At 41.3% G+C, this 21,589-nt stretch overlaps 1 protein-coding gene across 4 annotated transcripts in view; it reads left to right on the top strand.

The window, feature by feature from the left end:
- The window catches only part of gabrb3 (gamma-aminobutyric acid type A receptor subunit beta3), a 669,933-nt gene that overhangs the window by 327,121 nt on the left and 321,223 nt on the right, over window positions 1-21,589 (top strand). The window lies entirely within an intron of this gene.

The following is a 21,589-nucleotide window of genomic DNA, read 5'->3' as shown; positions in this document are numbered from 1 at the left end:
CTTCGTTATAATGAACTGCGGGAATTGTAATTTAATCAATGCACTTCACGTGGCCTTCAATATTTTTAAGTGATGTTTAAATGTAATGCTATTGAACTGATAACGTGAAGGTGTGAATGCATTGGGAACAACTCTGCGTTAAATATGGCCATTAATTCGTGAAAATCCCCATGAATTCATGAAAGTTCCCATTAATTTGTAAGGTGATAATGGAAAATGCAAGGTGTTCCTTAGAGTGCTGATACAGAGGAAGTGTGGGGTTAATGTTTTATTTCTGTTGCCTACTTTATGTTGTATTAAAACTGCGTCTAAATTTACGAACCGTTTCTTTCAGATAGGCCAACTGACTGATATTTAACATGGGCAATGAAATTGTACAAGTATTTGAAATAATTCGGGTCTTCGTGGAAAGTGTACATTCAGTGGCCACTATTAGGTACCTCTAGTTCCTAATAAAGTGACCGCTGATGGGATATTTGTGGTCTTCTGCTACTGTAGCCCTTCCACTTCAAGGTTGGAGGAATTGTGCATTCAGAGATACCCTTCACTTGTTGTAATACTTGGCTATCTGAGTTGTTGTCACCTTCCTATCAGCTTGAACCTGTTTGCCCGTTCTCCTCTGACCTCTCTCATTGACAAGGCATTTTTGCCCATGGAAGGACTGCTCACTGGGTGATTTTTTTTTTGTTGTTGTACAATTCTCTGTGAGCTCTAGAGACTTGTGCATGAAGTTCAAGGGGGACCAGCAGTTTCCGAGATACTGAAATGACCCTATCAGGCACCAACAATCATTGCAGAGTTAAAGTCAGTTAGATCACATTTCTTCCCCATCCTAATGTCTGGTTTGAACAACATCTGAACCTTTTGACCATGTCTGCATGCATTAATGTGTTGAGTTGCCACGTGATCAGCTGATTAAATATTTGCATTAATGAGCAGGTGTACAGGTGGTCACTGAGTGTATATGCCATTTCAACAACATATACCCGAAATGAGTATGAGGTGTAATTCTTATTGTGGATCAATTGGTGACATGGCATGAATTTATTTGAATTATTTTTTTTTCTCAGTCATTTCATTCTGTATTGTCCCAAAGAGGCTCTGCTCAATGGCTTGTGAGGATAAAGTTTGAATTTTTTCCCCCTTTCACAACACCCTGGTTCCTTAAGGTTGTCATAGCTGGAGGAGGTAGCTTGGATGAGCTCCCGTTGGCATGTATCTCAAATAGCCTCTGACAGCCAAGTCCAGCTCCTGGTCTTCACATGCGGCTTTAATTTTAAGCTCGGCAGTCCCATTCTCCATGACTGGAGAAGGGGGCAAAGGCAGGTTACTTTGGGCAGATGGGACTCATCAATTGTGGTTGGCAGTTCATCTAAGAGAAGGAAAATTCTGATTTCAAACCTCTACTGCCTTGTGACTATACTGACTCGTGGGGAAGGCTTTGAGAGTAAATCCTGAGGGGAAACATCCAGAGTAGCGTCCCTAAGGCAGCACTACTTGGAACTGAATACTGCCTGGCAATTCCAGCGACACCACTGGTACCGAACTCTGCTGTTCCTTTGGCTTCATCAGCATTGTGGAGAGAGGGAGCCTGCTGCATTGGCAACAGCGTGCTCTTCCTACAGTACTGCGCTTCACTTGCGTATCACGTAGACAGCTAGAATGCAACATTCAACGTCGACCCTGATAAGTGGAGGGTCTCGTAGTTTGTCTCTCTTCTTCCCCCCCCCCCCCCACAAGCCTTCGTTTGTGTAAGACTTGACAGTTGTGCTCATGGCTGTAGATCGTTCTTTACCATGGATCCCAGTCCTGTTCTGATCCAGTGTCTACACATCCCATAGGAGTGCACTGACTGGTGAATAGACATGAGAGCTTATTACAAATTTATTGCCTATGTTCCCTGAATTAAAGATCCATGAAAAGATATTCTTGCTACATATTCAGCATTCTCCTCTCATATTCTCTTTAATGCCCTATAGTGGAAGCTATCCAGTTCCAGAGTCTTGTCTTCCTTAAGATCCATTATTTACTTCATTACCAATTCGTCACTTGTACTGAAGCTATTAAGTGCATCCAGGTTCTCTGGTGCTGCTGGTATTGCCTCCACTGCAAAAATAATAAGCTTTCATTCATGTTTCTCTGACACCGCCCTTCCATCTTCCCTCCTGTCCAGCCTGCTGAACCCTCAGTAGCATGCATATCTGTAAACGTTCTTTCAGATTTTCTGCTTCACTAATCCTTGTCTCTGTTTTCACTTTGATACAGTAATTACCCTCACAGCGTTCTTGCAGATTTCACAGTTTATCCCTTGCACTCAAGTTCCTGAGTTAACAGGTATTTTCAGGCATTGGCCACTTTATTAGGTACACAGAAGGCATAATAAAGTGGCCACAGGAGTGGAACCTTTTGTGGTCTTCTGCTGCTGTTTCTTATCCATTTCAAGATTTGATGTATTGTGCATTCGGAGACATTCTTCTGCACACCGCTTTTTTAATGCTTGGCTACTTGAGTTACTGTCGCCTTCCTGTTAGCTTGAACCAGTCTGTCCATTCTCCTCTTTTTATCCATCCTCTGCCAGAGCCTCAGCAACCACTTTTCAAGTGGTTGTCTTAGAGGAAAGATTCCGTGAGTGGTCCCCCACGTCCATCTCACAGCACAGTTTTATTTTTTAATGAGGCCAAGTTGCGAGCTCGACACTGAACCGGGCACGGATAGAAAGTGTGTCCGGGAGCGGTCTGACTGGATTGGAACTCGGGAGCCTTCGCTCCAGAGTCTGGCGTTGATGTCACTGACCCACCCCCCGGACTCCTCTAACCCCTCTCATCAATGAGCCATTTTCGCCCACAGTACCACCATTCACTGGATTTTATTTTTTGATTCCTGCACCATTCTCTGAAAACTCGAGAGACTGTTGTGCCTGAAAATCCTAGGAGATGAGCAGTTTCTGTGATACCAAACCACTCCATCTGGCACCAAGAATCATTCTACAGGCAAAGTCACTCGGAGCACATTTCTTCCCCATTCTGATATTTGGTCTGAATAACAACTGAACCTCTTGATCATGTGTGTGTGCTTTTGTGGATTGAGTTGCTGGGATGTGATTGGCTGATTAGATATTTGCATTAACACACAGGTGGACAGGAGTAACAAATTGACCATTGAGTGTATAGTTAATGGTCCTTGCTCATTGACCACTGTTATTCAGTTTTATCAGTTGTTCCTTCAAAAGAAATCTAATCATTGGTTCTTTCATCCAAACGAGCTACTAGCTTAGCTTTAATCTCTTTTTCCCTCCCTATATTTTCTGATTTCACTGTACTCTCCCTTTTTGCAGAGTGCCCATATTTGAATCCATTCATCTGAGTTGACTAGCAGGGTGGTATTGCACACCACCTATATTCATTCTTATCTATCTTATTATAACTAGACATCTACCAGTTGTGGGTATGCAAAGTTAGCATTGATATCAAAAGGTTCAAACTTGGGCTAGTCTGGCTCGCAACCAAATGCTGACAGATGGAGAACTAAATTTTTAAATCTGAATTATCATTATGTTCAAAGTTGTAATGAAAATAATTCAAGAAACATGTTTGCCATGATTTAAGACCAGTGGTAGTAAGGAAGGAAAATGCAGTGTTAATATTCATTTTGAGAGGTCATAGAATGGCCTGGCGGTGTAGTGGTTAGCATAACACTTTACTGTACAGGTGACCCGGGTTCAATTCCCGCAACTGCCTGGGTGTCCTCTGGGTGCCTCCCAAAATTGTATCGGCTGGTAGTCAATTAACTGGTTGGTTTTTGTAAGTTGTCCTGTGATTAGCGGCGCGGCTTGAAGGGCCAGTGGGCCCTATTCCGTGCTTTAACTCAATAATTAAATAAAAGCAAAGATATACTGCTGCAGTATAGGCATTGGTCAGAGTCCATTTAGAGTCCATTGGTCTCTAATTTAGTCCATTGGTCAGAGTCCATTTAGACCACCTTGTGCAGATCTTGGCCCTGTTTCTGAGGAAAGATGTGCTAGCCCTGAAGAATGTCCAGGAGAATGTCACAAAAATGATCATGTGACTGAAAAGGTATGGGGAGTGTTTGATGGATCTGGGCATGTACTCAGTGACGTTCAGAAGAATGGGGGGTGGGGGCTGGTGGATCGCACTGAAGTTAATCGCATATTGAAAGACCTTGATAGAGTGGACATGGAGAGGATTTTTCTATTAAAGGGAGAGTCCAAAGGTGCAACATCCAAGTAAAAGTTCTTTCCTTTAGAACGGAGATGAAGAGGAATTGCTTCAGCCAGAGGACAGTGAATCTGTGGAATTCATTGGCATGCGAGGCCAATTCATTGGGTATAATTAAGGCAGAAATTGATGGGTTCTTAGTTGGTAAGGGGATTAGGAAGAAGGCTGGAAAATGGGTTGAGAAAATAAGTCAGCCATGATTGAATGGCGGAGCAGTTTTGAGGAGTTAAATAACCTAATTCTGCCCTTACATCTTCTATCACCAAAAGGCAATGAACATATTTGGCTGATTAAAGAAAACATCTCTTTGACAGTATCCACATGCTTCTCCCCCCTCACTTTGGAATACCTCTCTGGTCTCCAACTTGCAGAGTGCTTGAATAGTGAATACCAGCTGGTAGATTTCCTTTCTGAACAAATATCACCATCACCATATCTTTCCATCCAGATTTTTTTTTAAATTGAAAAGTCACAATGGGATTTGAACTCTCTTCTCTAAGTCAAAGACCTGAGCCTCTAGAAACTAATCCAGTAAAGGTGACCCCTGTGTGATGGCTATTCATCTAAAGAAATTCATCCTTATGAGGAAGGGAATTAATTTTTTTTGTGTAGTTGGGGAATTGAGGGCTATGGGGAATAAGCAGGCAGGTGGAGATGAGTTCAGAGTCAGATCAGCCATGAACTTATTCAATGGGGAAGCAGGCTCAATGGGCCAGATGGCCTACTCCTGCTCCTTATGTTTTTATGTTCTTAATTCATGAATCACTACCCAAAACTTGGAGAAATGGAATAAAATTTATTTGGACTGAGACCCTTCATCAGGACTGGTGAAAGGTCTCAGCCTGAAACATTGACTGTTTATATTCCTCTCCACTGAAACTGTCTGACTTGTTGAGTTTTTCCATTTTGTGTGCCTTACTTGCTTCTTAACTTGCACTCTGTTGAAATCATCCCAGCTTTTGTTATCTTTGCATTACAGGCCAGCATTCCTCTTTCCACTTTACGTAAACTTGAGCTCATTCAAACCTCTGATGCACCTATCCCAACTCAGAGGTTTCCATTCGGTTACATTTGATAATTCTTTAAAATTTAGAGATGCATAACAGGCCCTTCTGGCTCAGTGAGCATGCATAGACCAATTATCCTACCAACTTGTACATCTTTAGAATGTGGGAGGAAACCAGAGCACCCGCGAGAAATCCACCTGGTCAGGGGGAGAAAATACAAATACCTTACAGACAACAGTGAGAATTGAACGCTGGTCGCTGGCATTGTAAGGCGATGAGGTGACTATTATGCCACTATGCTGCCTATTTTCCATTTTAAATCGTACTTAGATTTTAAAACTTTCACCCTTTCTGATACCTTTAAGACCTCATTAATTCCCTTAGCCATAAGAAATGCCGGCATAGTTGCTCTCAACTAGATTTTAGAGGATCCAGAATAGCTGATATTTAACCCTTTGTAATTGTCAAATGTGCCTTCAGCTGCTAAGCAGCTCAGATTTTTAATTCCCTTCCTCATACTCATAAGTTCTGTCTGTCTCTCTCTCTCTCTGTGCTGTTGCCTTTAGGGTCCATCTTAAAACGTACCTTCAGTTTGTTTTTATTTAGGTGCAGTATGAAATCTTGCTTGATAAAGCTTCTTGAAATATTTTAGGTTCTTAATCTGAGGTGCTTTATAAATATATTTTATTGTTAGTTAAATCATACCCTTTTCAATCTTGTACTATATTTATTTCATATGCCTGAGGATTTGGATATTGGTGATCAATAGTCTTGGAGACCTTTATTTTCAAAATTTACAATATACTCTATGTCTTTCTCCTATCTGTCCTTCAACTTAAATCGTTTTTGATAAGGACAAGGGCATTTCCAATCTGGTTGAAGACTACACCTCACTAGACCCAGTGGTCCCAGCATCAGAGCCTTCCTGTCTGCACTATTCTTCCAGCTGCAGTTTGACAGTCTCTCCCTGACAATCATTCTTTTCCTCCTTGGCCCAGGACACTGCAGTCAGAGTAGTGCAACATTTATTAATCGCCTTGCTCTTGAACCCTTTAGAGAGCTTTTGAACAACTTCTGTCCATGTTATTGATTCCCAATACAATCAGGCTTCCCACATTGCAGAACCTCTATTCACCGCATCGTGTCTTGAATCCTGACTTCTGCAAAGGAACATGCTATTCAGCAAAGTATATCATAATAGAATCCTTATAAATGTGGATTTCCTGACAATCATTACTCATTTCTATGCTAATCCACCTGTACTCGCATAATGATCCCTTATTCCGTACATAGATGAAATACTGTAAACACAAATTCTACAGATGCTGGAAATTCAAAGCAACACACACAAAATGCTGGAGGAACTCGTAAGGTTAGGCAGCATCCATGAAAATGAATAAACAGTTGATGTTTTGGGCCAGCATCCTTCCACAGGACTGGAAAGGAAGGGGGAAGATGCCAGGGTAAAAAGGTCGGGGAGTGGAGGAGGGGAAGGAGATGAGCTGGAAGGAGATCAATGAAACCAGGTGGGTAAGAAAAGTAAACGGCTGGAAAGAAAGAAATCTGAGAAAAGAGTGGACCATACTGATGCACCATCAATAACTCTCGGAGACGTGAGGCGAGAGATAGGCTTTTATTAGCTGGAAGAGAGCACTGTCAGCACCAAGAGACCATCACACAACATCCTGGAGCAGTGCCTCCAATCGCCTTTATATAGGGGTCTGTGGAAGGAGCCACAGGAGCAGTCAGCGGGGGGGGGGGGGGCGTGTCCAGACAGGTATATGTAGTTCACCACACATACAAGAAAGGGACAAAGGGCGGGACCCAGAAGGAGATGATAGGCAGGTGAGAAGAGCTAACAGACCAGAGTGGGGAATAGAAAAAAGGGGAGGGTGAGGGGGAAAAACTGTAGATCCTTTCGTCCACTGAGTTCAAAGTGATCTCACTTAGTGACTCAATATTACCCTCCAAGCCCACATTTGTTGCTAAATAAACTTACCCATTAGCCACATCCAATTTTACATTTGTTTCTCTGTCTAATCCATTTGATGCCTCCTTTCAACACTCTTGGTAAACCACTGGGGGACTTTCTTGTTCCTCAGACACTTTGCTTAAGAAAAAAGTTTACTCCTTGCCAAATGTTGCAGAGTGAGTGTGTGTGTGTGTATATATATATATAAGGCTGATTTCTTTTCAGGTACTTGTTGAAGTTTGAGCTTTATAGCAATGACCAAGGCCACAAGCTGTTGAAGTGTTGCATTGCAAACGGATCTATATACCATTCCACTTGCGCAGTAGCGAAGTACAGTTGGCAGTTGCCATTTTGAGCCTTTCGCTCACCGATGTGCTTGCGTGTTTTCTTTAATTAACTTTTTGTTTCTTTTTTTGGCAATCCTTGAGCGATGCCCAGCATTGTAGCATCTGGCCTTTTGATGCAATTTGCAACTGGGAGTATCCCTGTGAAAGTGGTTGGTGTGATGACACTGCTGTAAAGATCACAGTTACAGTATGTTACATTGCTAATTATCCATTGTGCCAGCTGATATACTCTGAGGTGTCTGCTATAGTCAGAATAATCCTCCGTTGAAATATAAATAGTAACAATGTGTCTGAATTGTCATTTTAATTTATTTTATGCTCTCAAAGTTACTCTTTTAATCATTGGGTGATATTAATGGAATTTGCTGGACCATAATAAACAACTGGGATTTACTTCGACTCTTTTATCTTTGCTATGCTGGGTGATTACTGGGATCTTCAGATGTAAATATGCATAATCTTTTCTCCATTTTAATATACTTTAATGCTATAGGCAGAAGATGTGTGTTTCTAACAAGTCAACAATTTTTCTAATGACTTCATATAACAGACATTTTTTTTCCATTGTAACGTAGAAGGGGGTAGCACAATAACGTAGTCGGCTGTTTTACAGCACAGTCACCCTGGGTGCAATTCCCGCTACTGCCTGTAATGAATTTGTACGTTCTCCCCATGGCCGCGTGGGTTTCCTCTGAGTGTTCTGGTTTCCTCCCACAGTCCAAAGATGTACCCGTTAGAAGGTTAATTGGTCATTGTAAATTGCACCGTGATTAGGCTAGGGTTAGATTGGGGGATTGCTGGGCCACGTGGTCCATGGGGCCAGAAGAGCCTATTCTGTGCTGTATCTCAATTAATAGATTTTTTTAGCCTTTGTGTGTCCAGTCTTTTTGTTTTTATTTGTACGTGCGTGTGTTCCTCAGGCTTTGTTTGTGGAATCTCTTTGATGAAAGTTTATGGAAGTACGATCACTTGCAGTATTTAAAGAGAAAGCCATAAAATGTAGGAAGTTTTTTTTTGAAAGATTCAGGAATTGAGCGCTGACATAGAAGAGGAATTAAGGTCTGGATGGATCAGCCATGATCACTTTGAATTGTGGAACAGACTGCTAGCCCACTCCTGCTCCTATTGTCTTGTATTTGATCTGCTTTTGACATGTTTTCATTGGTGATTTCAACCCCTCTGTGCTCCGTGCAGAATAAAACTCCTCTCTGATTCAAACATAAAGTTATACAGATGCTGGAAATTTGAAATAAAATCAAAAATTGCTGGAAGTACTCAGCAGGTCAGGCAGAAATGGTGGAGAGAAATAAATGGAGTTATTGTTTCAGATTGATGATCTTTCACCAGAAATCATTGTCAGAAAGGTTATTCACCAGAAGGTTAATTCTTTTTCTCATTTCAAAGATGCTGCCTGACCTGCTGAGAATTTCCATAATATTTTGCTTTATTTCACCCTTAAAATAAAGGTTGTTTTGATTAATTCTGATCCTCCAGCTATGGGAAAGAGTGAGACAACTGACTGGTGAACAAAAGTCCACTTAGTTACCCTCTAAATGACCTAATGTCTTCCCAGGTTAATTTGAGGCTAATGAAATGATAGATTTTGTTAATTACTAATGTCATAGTCACACTTTCCACAACTTTCTGCTGAACAGCAGGAGGATTAATCTTTTGGATGTTCACAACAGTATTGTTGGTGCCAATGTTTGGATAAAATGGAAAACCAGTATCTTATTTGTCGGCTTCAATAGGTGTGAAAGATTGCAGAGGACAATTTCAGTGGGGCATTCCCCCGGTTACTGCCCAATAATTGCAACATCCAAACAAATCAATCAATCTCCATGACAAAGGGTAAGATGTCATCAAAGCTACTTAGGAGTTTAAATTATTTGTAAAAGTGAATTATAAATCCAGCATTGTAATATAGGAGATTTGCTGAGAATGCAAAGATAGGCATGTCAGCAATTTTTGATGATGACACAACGAGCCTTTAAAGGGATATAATGTAGTTAGTCAAAGTAAATTTACTATTGAAGTATATACATTGGATTCCAGTTAATTGGGACATATTGGGACCACTACATTTTGGCCAACTTAAGCAGCTGTCCCAATTAGCCAAAGTTTCATGGAAACAGTTAAAAACATATAAAAAAGACAAACTACTGTGTAACAGAGTTAAAAAAAAAAGTTCTTAAATGAAATACAGAACAAATTAGAATACTACAATACTATAAAACTGTGTATTAGTTCCTAATAGTTATCGATGGAGGAAATCAAAGTGTATGTTGCCATGTTCCTTTAACTGTAAATGAACAAAATCAGTGCAGATGCCTAGTGCAGATAATGTACTGACTTCATACAATGCTTTTGACAATTGCAAAAATCTTTATTTTCATTATAACATTCAAGATGATTGTCGATACCTTTAAATTCTTCATAATTCCTAACTTTTTAAAGTGGTGAAATTGTTTCATTTTCACTTCTGGATGTTTCCGGCATTTTCAAGCCTCAAAGCTTGAAATCAGTGAGAAAAACAGTACTCCATTGTCTTGTTGCTCATCTGTTGCCAAATATCAGTGACAAAAATCACTGCCTTTTGAATGCAAACACAAACAACTGTCACTATTTAAAAATAGTTTGCTCGAAGCACGAATAGTGTCTGAAGGCCACACGAGTGCACCAGTTAATGCCAGCTAGAATGTTCAGCAACAGTCTTCTGTCCCAGTTAAGCAGCATAGTGTTGCAATAAATGAATAGAACCCCAGCTGTTTTCTCGATTAGTTTTTGTTCTTTAAGAGTTGTCCCAAATAAGTGGCTTCCTCGATTAACCAATGGCCCAATTAACAGGAATCCACTGGTATATGTCACCACATCTTGCCCTGAGATTCATTTTATTGTACACACTTATAGTAGATACAAAGAAATACAGAAGAATCAACTATGCACAAACGAATCTGGGAAATGACCAACGTGCTAAAAAAGTCAAAGTTTGCGAATGCTTAGCATCAGCAAATAATAATGATAAATAAATAATGGAAAACGTGAGTCTTTGAAAGTGAGTCCATCAGTTATGGAGTCAGTTCAGTGTTAAGGTGAGAGCAGTTATCCACACTGGTTCCGGAGCATGAACCAACATGGATAACTTCACTCCCTTCGACACTAGGTAATAATTGCTTCTGAACCTGGTGGTGTAGGATCTTGGGCTCCTGTGGCCCCTTCCCAATGGCAGCAGTGAGAAGAGGACCTGGCCTGGATGGTGGAGGTCCTTGATTATGGATGCTGCTTTCTTGTGGCCTCACTTCCTGTAGATGCATTCAATGACGGTATCAAAGATGGGCTGTGTGATTGGACAAGAAGTGGCTGGTGAATGACGTTTAAACAATAAGTTGCTTTCTATTTTTTTCCAATAGAATGAAATTACTAAATATTACAGTAAAAAGAAAACAGCTGATTTACTTGAAACACAAAATGTTAGTGTGCAGGTTTAACAAAGGGTAAGAAAGGCTCATGAAATATTGGTCTTTATTGAAAAGCATATAACAGTAGTGAAGTTTAATCAGAACTTATAGGGTTATAATGAGACTATGTCTGAAATACTGTGTATTGCTTTGTTCTCAGTATTTTACAGTACCTTTTGATTCCCACTGTTGTCTGTAAGGTGTTTGTACAATCTTCCTGTGACCATATGGTTTTATTCTGAATGCTCCAGTTTCCACCCACATTCTAAAAACGTACAGTTCGGGTTAGTGAGTTGTGGGCATGCTGTGTTGGTGCCTGAAGCATGATAAAACTTGAGGGGTTTACCCAGCGCAGTTCTCATACTGCGTTGGTCATTGATGCAAAATGACCCATTTCACTTTGTTTCAATATTTTGCAGTGGATGTGACGAATAAAGCTAATACCTTTAATGTATATAACATCATGAGAAGCAACATAGTGTAGGAGATGGAAAACCGATCTGAAACCCCTGCTACCTTGTGACTATACCCGCTCATGGGCAAGGCTTCGGGAGTAAATTCAGAGGAAAGCTAGAGCTGGAGTCCTGAAGGCAGTCCAACGTTGAGTTCAACGCTGACTGGCAAATCCTGCAACACCGCTGATGCCAAACTGTAATGGTCTTTGCCATTCCTTTGGTTTCATTTAGTTCTTTGAGAATTCGATAATCCAGAGAGCTGTGGAGGAGGAGTTATCTAGACCAGGGGATCCCAACTTTTTTTATGCCATGGATCAATACCATCAAGCAAGGTGTCCATAGACCCCAGCTTCGGAGCCCTTGCTCTAGACCAACAGGAAGTAGTTGACTCTTAATTGCCCACTGAGATGGCTGCTCAATTCAAAGACCATGACATGTGGACAATAAATGCCAGCATTGCTGGTGGCTTGAATAGCTCATGAATAGATGAAAATTAAAGATCTGATCATTATTTTGTTGCCTTTGTGGGAATTTGCTGAGGATAAACTGGCTGCCATGAATTAAAACAGTGATAAACCTATAAGTGACTTAATTGGTTGAAATGTGATGTTGAAATGTTGTGCAAAGTAATATACAGCAGGTACCTAATAAAGTGGCCTCTGAGTGTATTTCTGTACGTTTGTGGTCGTCTACTGCTGTAGCCCACTCAGTTCAAGGTTTGGTGTATTGTGCATTTATAGGTACTCTTCTGCACTCCACTGTTGTGATCTATGGATATTTGTTGCCTTCCTGTCAGCTGGAACCAGTCTGGCCAATCTCTTCTGACCTCTCTCATTAACAAGGTATTTTCACCCAAAGTGCAGCTGCTCACTGGATGTTTTTTTTCTTCTGTTTTTCAAATCACTCTCTATAAACTCGAGAGATTTTTCTGAGGGAAAATCCCAGGAAACAGATTGCCCCAGCAGATAATAGAAGATTGTACTGGCGAAAATGGACTGGTGGAACATGTGAAGGAGAGGCCTGCATACTCCAAAAGATCTCCGTCTCCTCAGGAAGTAGAAGCGACTCTGACCCTTCTTGTACACAGTCTCTGTGTTGGTGCTCCACTCAAGTCTGTCATCCAGTGCACCCCCAGGTACTTGTAGGTCCTCATCATCAATAGTAATGGAGAGCAGTGCAGGCTTAAAGTCTATCACCATCTCCTTTGTTTAACTGATGTTAAGCAGTAGTTGATTCAGCTTGCACCATTTGATCAAGTCCTCCACCAGGGTCCTGTATTGATCCTCCCATCTTCCCTTTATGCACCCAACTTTTGCTGAATCATCTGAGAATTTCTGCAGTCAGGGTAAGCAGGAAGGGAACCAATACAGTCCCCTGTATCAGCAGTTTGAGATACCCAAACCATCCAGACTGGCACCAACATTCATTCCATGGAGGAAGTCTCTCAGGTCACATTTCTTCCCCATTCTGAACAACAATTGAATCTCTTGATCATGTCTCCAGGCATTGAGTTGCTTCCTCATGAATGGATGATTTGATATTTGCGTTAATGAGCAGGTGTACAATAAAGTAGCCACTGAGTGTATTAGATAGATACTTTATTGATCCCAAAGGAAATTAGTGTCACAGTAGCATTACAAGTGCACAGATATATAAATATTAGAAGAGAAGTAGAAAGAATAAAAAAAAAATTACCACAGCAGTCTACCAGGAGGTGGGGGGGGGGGGGGGGTTATCACTTTCCCGGCTATAATTTGACTCCTATAACAGTGCCAGCTATTCTAACCAGTTTATTGACCCTGTTGGTATCACCCGTGTTGATGCCATTGCCCCAGCACATCACCGCATAGAAGATTGTACTGGTGACAACAGACTGGTAGAACATGTGAGGGAGTGACCTGCTTATTCCAAACTACCTTAATCTCCTCAGGAAGTAAAGGCGACTCTGACCCCTCTTGTACGCAGCCTCTGTGCTAATACAACTCCTAATTTTATTCCTTGAAATAAATATTCCTTGCTAAACCATTAATGTGAAATGTACAGCAAGCAGAACAAGTGCACTCTGTTTAATGCAGGGCGATTTTTGCCTTTAACTTTGCCTACTGACACAGTATTTTTTGCTTTAATGATGAGTTGTATAAAAATGAAACAATTGCATTGCAAAATGTTCATGCTGCGTCAACAGAAGGTGATGATACCAAACTTGCTATGGCAGGCAAGATGTCATTAGAACAGTAATGAGTTTGGGTGTTCAAAAATGTAGACTGTCTCCTTGATAATATCCCTTTAATTATCCACATGACCGATCAACTACTGAATTCATTAAATATTAGTCATACCCATATGACAAGCCACCTAGAAATTACAGTGGTACCTCTTTTCCCAATTTTCAAAGGCAAAATTACCAAGGAAGTTTTATCTAGATTACTAATGGCCTGTTTTTGTGCTGTACTTTTCTATGACTCTATAAATGAGAGGCAGGATTTAATGTCTCTCCAAATGCTCTTATCTGATTAGGAATGGTCAGCATGGCTTTGTCAAGAGCAGATCATGCCTTATGAACCTGATTGAGTTCTTTGAGAATGTAACAAAACACATTGATGAAGGTAAAGCAGTGGATGTAGTGTATATAGATTTCAGAAAGGCATTTGATAAAGTTCCCCATGCGAAGCTCATTCAGAAAGTAATGAGGCATGGGATCCATAGAGATCTGGCTTTGTTGATCCAGAATTAGCCTGCCCACAGTTAGGCAAAGGGTGGTTGTGGATGGTTCGTATTCTGCATGGAGGACGGTGACCAGTGGTGTTCCACAGGGATCTGTTCTGGGACCCCTCCTCTTTCTGATTTTTATAAATGACCTGGATGAGGAAGTAGAGGGTGGATTAATAAGTTTGCTGATGATACAAATGCTGGGGATGTTGTGCATGGTCTGGAGGGTTGTCAGAGGTTACAGCGGGACATCGATAGGATGTAAAACTGGGCTGAGAAGTGGCAGATGGTGTTCAACCCAGATAAGTGTGAAGTGGTTCATTTTGGTAGGTCAAATTTAAAGTCAGAATATAATATTAATGGTAAAGCTCTTGGGTAGTGTGGAGGATCAGCGAGATCTTGGCGTCCCTGTCCATAGACACTCAAAGCTGCTGCGTAGGTTGACAATGTTGTTAAGAAGACGTACGGTGTGTTGGCCTTCAACCATGGGATTGAATTCAAGAGCCATGAGGTAATGGTACAACTATGTAAGACCTTGGTTAGATCCCATTTGGAGTACTGCGTTCAGTTCTGGTCACCTCATTACAGAAAGGAAATGGATGATATAATGAGGGTGCAGAGGAGATTTACAAGGATCTTTCCTGAATTGGGGAGCATTCCTTCTGAGAATAGGTTGAGTGAACTCAGCCTTTTCTCCTTGGAGTGACGGAGAATGAGAGGTGACCTAATAGAAGTGTATAAGACGATGAGAGGCATTGATCGAGTGGATTGCCAGAATTTCTTTTCCCAAAGCTGAAATGGCTAACACAAGGGGGCATAGTTTTAAAGTGCTTGGAAGTGGGTACAAGGGGGATGTCAGAGGTATTTTTGACTCCGAGAGTGGTGGGTGCATGGATTGCAATGCTGGTGACCGCGATAGAGGCGGATACAATAAGGTCTTTTAAGAGACTCTCAGATAGGTACATGGAGTTTAGAAAAATAGAGGGCTATGTGCTAGTGAAATTCTGGGTTGCTTCTGGAGTCGGTTGGCACAACATTGTGGGCTGAAGGGCCTGTAATGTGCTGTAGATTTCTATGTTTTATGGCTTTTCTGTTTGGGTGACAGGGATCAGAGGTGATTTGATATGATTATAGGAGGTGTAGATAGAGTGGCCAGCCAGCGATTTATTCCCAGTGTGAAAATGACCAATACTTGAAGACATCTGTTGAAGGTGGGTGGAGACATGTTTAGGGGAGATGTCAGAAGTAATTCTTTCACAAAACAAGTGGGGGGTGCCTGAAACATACTGCTGGGGGTGGGGGTAGAGGCAGACATGTTATGGACATTTAGAGGTTCCTAGACAGGCGAGTGGATGTATGAAAAGTGGAAAGTTAGGAGAGGGAGGAGTCCTAGCAACAGGACTCTTGGCCCATCTAGTCTGTGCAAATCTATTAATCTGCCAACGGTGAGATTGTTTGTGGAGAATATTTATTATACCTAGGTTGGCACAGCATCGTGAATGGAAGGGCCCGCACGGAACTGTACTTTTATTTTGAAACAAGCAAACGTGCAAAAGGAAATGTTGAAATAAGCAATATTTATGATCTGATTTACTGCTGCGTGGTGCAGAAGACTGGAATATTGTGATCTCCCAGTTGGGCTCTATCCCAAACAGTAGGCTATTTACCTTAGAATCCATGTTGACTATTCTAAATGAACTACAAGGAAGAGGAAATTCCCAAATTTTGACAGAATTCCAGCATCCTGATTATTATATTCCAACTTGCAAAGAGCTTTCTGAATTCTTGGTCACAGTTCACCATCTCTTGCTATTATATACAACCATATAACAGTTACAACATGGAAACAGGCCATCTCGGCCCTTCTAGTCCGTGCCGAGAGCTTACTCTCACCTAGTCCCACTGACCTGCACTCAGCCCATAATCCTCCATTCCTTTCCTGTCCATATACCTATCCAATTTTTTTTTAAATGACAATATCGAACCTGCCTCTACCACTTCTACTGAAAGCTCGTTCCACACAGCTACCACTTTCTGAGTAAAGAAATTCCCCCTTGTGTTACCCCTAAACTTTTGCCCCTTAACTCTCAACTTGTGTCCTCTTGTTTGAATCTCCCCCACTCTCAATGGAAAAAGCCTATCCACGTCAACTCTATCTATCTCCCTCAAATTTTAAATACCTCTATCAAGTCCCCCCTCAACCTTCTATGCTCCAAAGAATAAAGACCGAACTTTGGCTAATATATTTGGCTGCAGTTGGGCCACTTACTACCTCTGTAGTCACAAGGGGTCCTGTTGACCTCAGCTGAGGTTTCCTCATAGTTCCAGGAAATACTACGGACTGTCCCAACTTCTAAAACCAAGTGATTCCTGGCACCATGAAGCAGAAGTAAGCTGGTGCTACCAGGGATACTGTAGCACATGTTAGTATCCACTGTCAGCAGGATTTGTTAGGGCTTACTAATGTTGGGCCTTGCAACCATAGGCCCAGTTCTTGACCATGGACCGGATACACAGGAAGCATGTTGTGACCCTTCATCTGGGCTTGACCCTAAATGCAGATCCATTTGCAGCTCTAGGCAAAGATGTACTGAACGGTTGGGTACCGGTTTGCTCCCACAGGTGTTCATGGGTCTCACTATTATAACACCGGGACACTATGATACTGGGGTACAGTATTTATAATGGGAATGCGAATGTATAGGATGGAGTACAGTACTAGTCGACTCTGGTCTGTAATTATATAGAACGAGTACAGTGGACGGGACAGATCAGATTCAGGTTTCATATCACTGACATTTGTCATGAAGTTTGTTGCTTTGCGGCAGCAGTACTAAAAATAAAATAACTATAAAAATACTATAAATATATACTTGGAAAATAAATATGGAGTGCAAAAGAGAGGAAAAATAATGAGGCACTGTTCATGGGTTGGTTTATTGTCTGTTCAGAAATCTGATGGTAGGGGGATAAAAACAAAAATGTTAAGGGCATGTCTTGTGTAGATCTGTCAGTGCATAACAGGGATGCTATACTGGTACAGATGGGCTTTCACTGTTTGGTGGGGATAGGAATATTGCTGTACAATATTGAGGTATAATGGTGGTAGGCAGACACAGGACTGGCATGGAATGATATGGGTACAATCATGGTACGGGCAGGTTTTTGCTGTATGACATTAGAGATTAGCTTTGTTTGTCATGTGTACACTGAAGCATACAGTGAAATCTGTCATTTCCCTCAAATCAAATCAGCGAGGATTGTGCTGGGCAGCCCACAAGTGTGATCACACTACTGGTGCCAGCAGAGCATGCTTACAATTCACTAGCCCTTTGGAATGAGTGTGGGGGCGGGGTGGGGAGGTGTAGGGAGAGACCGGTGCGCACAGAGGAAACCCACGTGGTCGCAAAGAGAACATTAAAAGAACTCCTTACAGTCAGCGATGCAATTGAACCCTGGTCCCTGTTGCTGCAGTCGAGTTACAGTCACACTCAGCTACACCACTGTGTCACCCTGTCATGTGACTTTAACAATGCAAGCAGCCAAACTGTATTGCCTTGCATAGACATCAGATACCATGAGAGAGTTGCTTTAATCCAACCTCTGCCCTCCAGGTGTAAGCTATAACAATAAAGATCATAAGAGATATAATAAAGATCATAATGTTAATTGTATGGCTGCTGTCAGGCAGCATAAAACGATTGTGAATTTTTGAGAGCACAATCATGGACTCACACAAAACCATCTAGCCCCTTTGACCTTTTCAGTCTCCACTAATCTCAAATTCAGCTACCCTGCTTTGATTTTTTTTGTCCTTAATACCCACTCCTAATGGAAACCTACTTGCCTCAATTTTAAATCTTTCAGTGAACTTCAAAACTGAGCAAATCTCAAAGTTCAAAGTAAATTTATTGTAAAATTACAAGTATGAATCAGAATCAGGTTTAATATCAGCAGCACACATCGTGAAATGTGTTAACTTAGCGGTACCAATACAATACAATCCATAATAATATAGAAAAAAATAAAGTAAATCAATTACAGCAAATATATGTATTGTGTGCCTATGTGGTGTGTGTTTATTTATATTTATTAAATAGTTAGATTAAAATAGTGCAAAAACAGAAATAATATAAAAACAAAAAAAGTGAAACAGTGTTCATAGATTCAATGTTTATTTAAGAATCGGATGGCAGAGGGAAAGATAGATAGATAGATAGATACTTTATTCATCCCCATGGGGAAATTCAACTTTTTTTCCAATGTCCCATACACTTGTTGTAGCAAAACTAATTACATACAATACTTAACTCAGTAAAAAAAATATGATATGCATCTAAATCACTATCTCAAAAAGCATTAATAATAGCTTTTAAAAAGTTCTTAAGTCCTGGCCTATAGAACATCTTCAGCATCTCACTACAGACATTGAATGACGCCAACCTTCTTAGGAAGTACAGTCGACTCTGTGCCTTCCTGCACAAGGCATCTGTGTTGGCAGTCCAGTCTAGCTTCTCGTCTAACTGTACTCCCAGATACTTGTAGGTCTTAACCTGCTCCACACATTCTCCATTAATGATCACTGGCTCCATATGAGGCCTAGATCTCCTAAAGTCCACCACCATCTCCTTGGTCTTGGTGATATTGAGACGCAGGTAGTTTGAGTTGCACCATATCACAAAGTCCTGTATCAGTTTCCTATACTCCTCCTCCTGTCCATTCCTGACACACCCCACTATGGCCGTGTCAAGAAGCCATTTACTACCCTGAAATTCATTTTCTTACAGACATTCACAGTAGAACAAAAAAAATACAATGGAATTGATGGAAAAATTACACACAAAGACTGACAACCAATGTGCAAAAGATGCAAATACAAAAAAAAAATCAAATAATAATAAGTAAATAATTAAATAATACTGAGAACATGAGTTGTAGAGTCCTTGAAATTCAGTCTGTAGGTTCAGGTAAGTGAAGTTATCCATGCTGGTTCAAGAGCCTGATGGTTGAAGGGTGTAACTATTCTTGACCCTAGTGGGGTGGGACCTAAGGCGCCTGCATCTCCTGGCTGAAAGCATAGTGAGAGGAGAGCATGTATAGAAAAATTGTTCAACCATTGGTGTTGCTCCTTAACACCCAGCTATAATTATAACAGTCTGCCTACTGATTCTGGGCTCCCCCTCTGTTTATCGATGAGGTATTATAATCTCAATTAGTCAACAAGCAACACTTTGATTCCTTAAATAGTTTGTATCTGATTGCAGCTAAAGATAAACTAAACCTGTTCTTGATCCTCGGGTGTACTGGAGATAAGCATTCTTTGTTTGGTAGCTGAAAATCTTTCTTCAAGTTGCCAGAGATGTTTGATTGTTTATATTTAGAGATACAGCATGGTAACAGGCTAATGAACTAGTCCAAATGTCCAATTAACCTGCTAATCTTTGGAATGAGGGAGGAAACAGGAAGCACCCAGAGGAATCCTATGTCATCACGGGAAGAATGTGCAAGCTCCTTACGGAAAGCGGTAGTAATAAAACCCAGGCTGCTGGCGCTGCTAACAGCATCACACTAACCGCTATGCTACTGAGACATGGGTATGGGAATTGTGCCCACCTGCTCATAACAAGCAGGTTAAATATGTCTTGAGAAATGACGCCATAAGAATCATTACTCCAACCCCTTTTGCAAGCTTTGGGAGGAAAAGCTCAGGTGCTTGGTTAGAGGAATGTGCTCTGGAGAATCTACAGTTCTGTGGCTGGCTGCAGCTTGCTAGGTTGTTATTGCAGGAGAGAAAGACAAACCTGCTTGCCATAAGACCACATGACATCGAAGCAGATTTAGGCTATTCAGCCCGTTGAGTCTGTTCTGCAATTCCATCATGGCTGATTTATTAGCCCCCTCAACCTCATTCTCCTCTCCCTTCCCCCCCCCACATGATCTTTGATGTCCTTTCTAATCAAGAACATTTCAAACCTCCGTTTTAAATAACCCCAAAGACAGTCTCCACAGCTGTCTGTGGCAATGAATTCTATAGATTCACCACCCTCTGGTGGAAGATATTCCTCCTCATCTCCGATCTAAATGAACGTCCCTCAATTCTGAGGCTGTTCCCTCTGGACCTAGACTCCCCTACTATAGGAAACAACCTCTCCACATCCACTCTATCTAAGCCTTTCAATATTTGATAGGTTTCAATGAGGTTCTCCCTCATTCATCTAAACTCCAGTGAGTATAGGCCCAGAGCCATCAAACATTACTCATGCATACATTAATCCTTTCATTCTCAGCATCATTTTCATGAGCCACCTCTGGACCCTCTCCAATGCCACAAATCTCTAAACGTTTTTTAGTTCTGTCACAGTATGTAGGCACACAGGGCAAGGCCAGCTTTTATATCACGGTCCTGATGCTGTTTGGGAGTGTAGTAGGAAGCCACCTTCTTGTACTACCACTCCTTGTGTAATGAGGACACTCTAAAAGAGCTGCAAGGAATTACAATGTTTAGTCTTAGTGGGGATGGAGAGATGGTGATATATTTCCAAGTCAGAATGGAGTATGGTTGGATGATGAATTTGTGTCTGAAGTAGAGAGAGGAGATTCTGCAGATGAGGTGGAATAAACAGTTGATGTTTTAGACCAAGACCCTTGTTTGGAATGATTTATTCTCTTCTGTACATGTTACATGATCTGCTGAGTATTTTGTGTGTTGAGAGATACTGATGACAGTATGATCAGCAGAATAGACCATAAGACAAAGGAGCAGAAGTCAGCCATTCGGCCCATCAAGTCTGCTCCGCAATTTCATCGTGAGCTGATCCAATCTCCCCTTTAGTCCCATTCCCCTGCCTTCTCACTATAACCTTTAATGCCCTGACTACTCAGATACCTATCAACCACTGCCTTAAATACACCCAATGCCTTGGCCTCCACTGCCACCCGTGGCAACAAATTCCATAGATTCACCACCCTCTGGTTAAAATTTTTTTTTCACATCTCTGTTCTGAACGGATGCCCTGCAATCGTCAAGTCATGTCCTCTCGTACTAGACTCCCCCACCATGGGAAACAAAGTTGCCACATCCACTCAGTCCATGCTTTTCAACATTCAAAATGTTTCTATGAGGTTCCCCCTCATTCTTCTAAACTCCAAGGAGTACAGTCCAAGAGCGGTCAAACATTCCTCATATGTTAACCCTCTCATTCCCGGAATCATTCTAGTGAATCTTCTCTGAACCCTCTCCAATGTCAGCACATCCTTTCTTAAATAAGGAGCCCAAAACTGCACACAGTATTCCAAGTGAGGTCTTACCTGTGCCTTATAGAGCCTCAGCATCACATCCCTGCTCCTATACTCTATTCCTCTAGAAATGAATGCCAACATTGCATTTGCCTTCTTCACCACCGACT

The sequence above is a fragment of the Hemitrygon akajei genome, chromosome 4, assembly GCF_048418815.1.
Source record: "Hemitrygon akajei chromosome 4, sHemAka1.3, whole genome shotgun sequence".
Taxonomy (NCBI): Eukaryota; Metazoa; Chordata; class Chondrichthyes; order Myliobatiformes; family Dasyatidae; genus Hemitrygon; species Hemitrygon akajei.
Note: the sequence above shows the minus strand (reverse complement) of the source record. Positions and strands in the feature narration are given on the sequence as shown.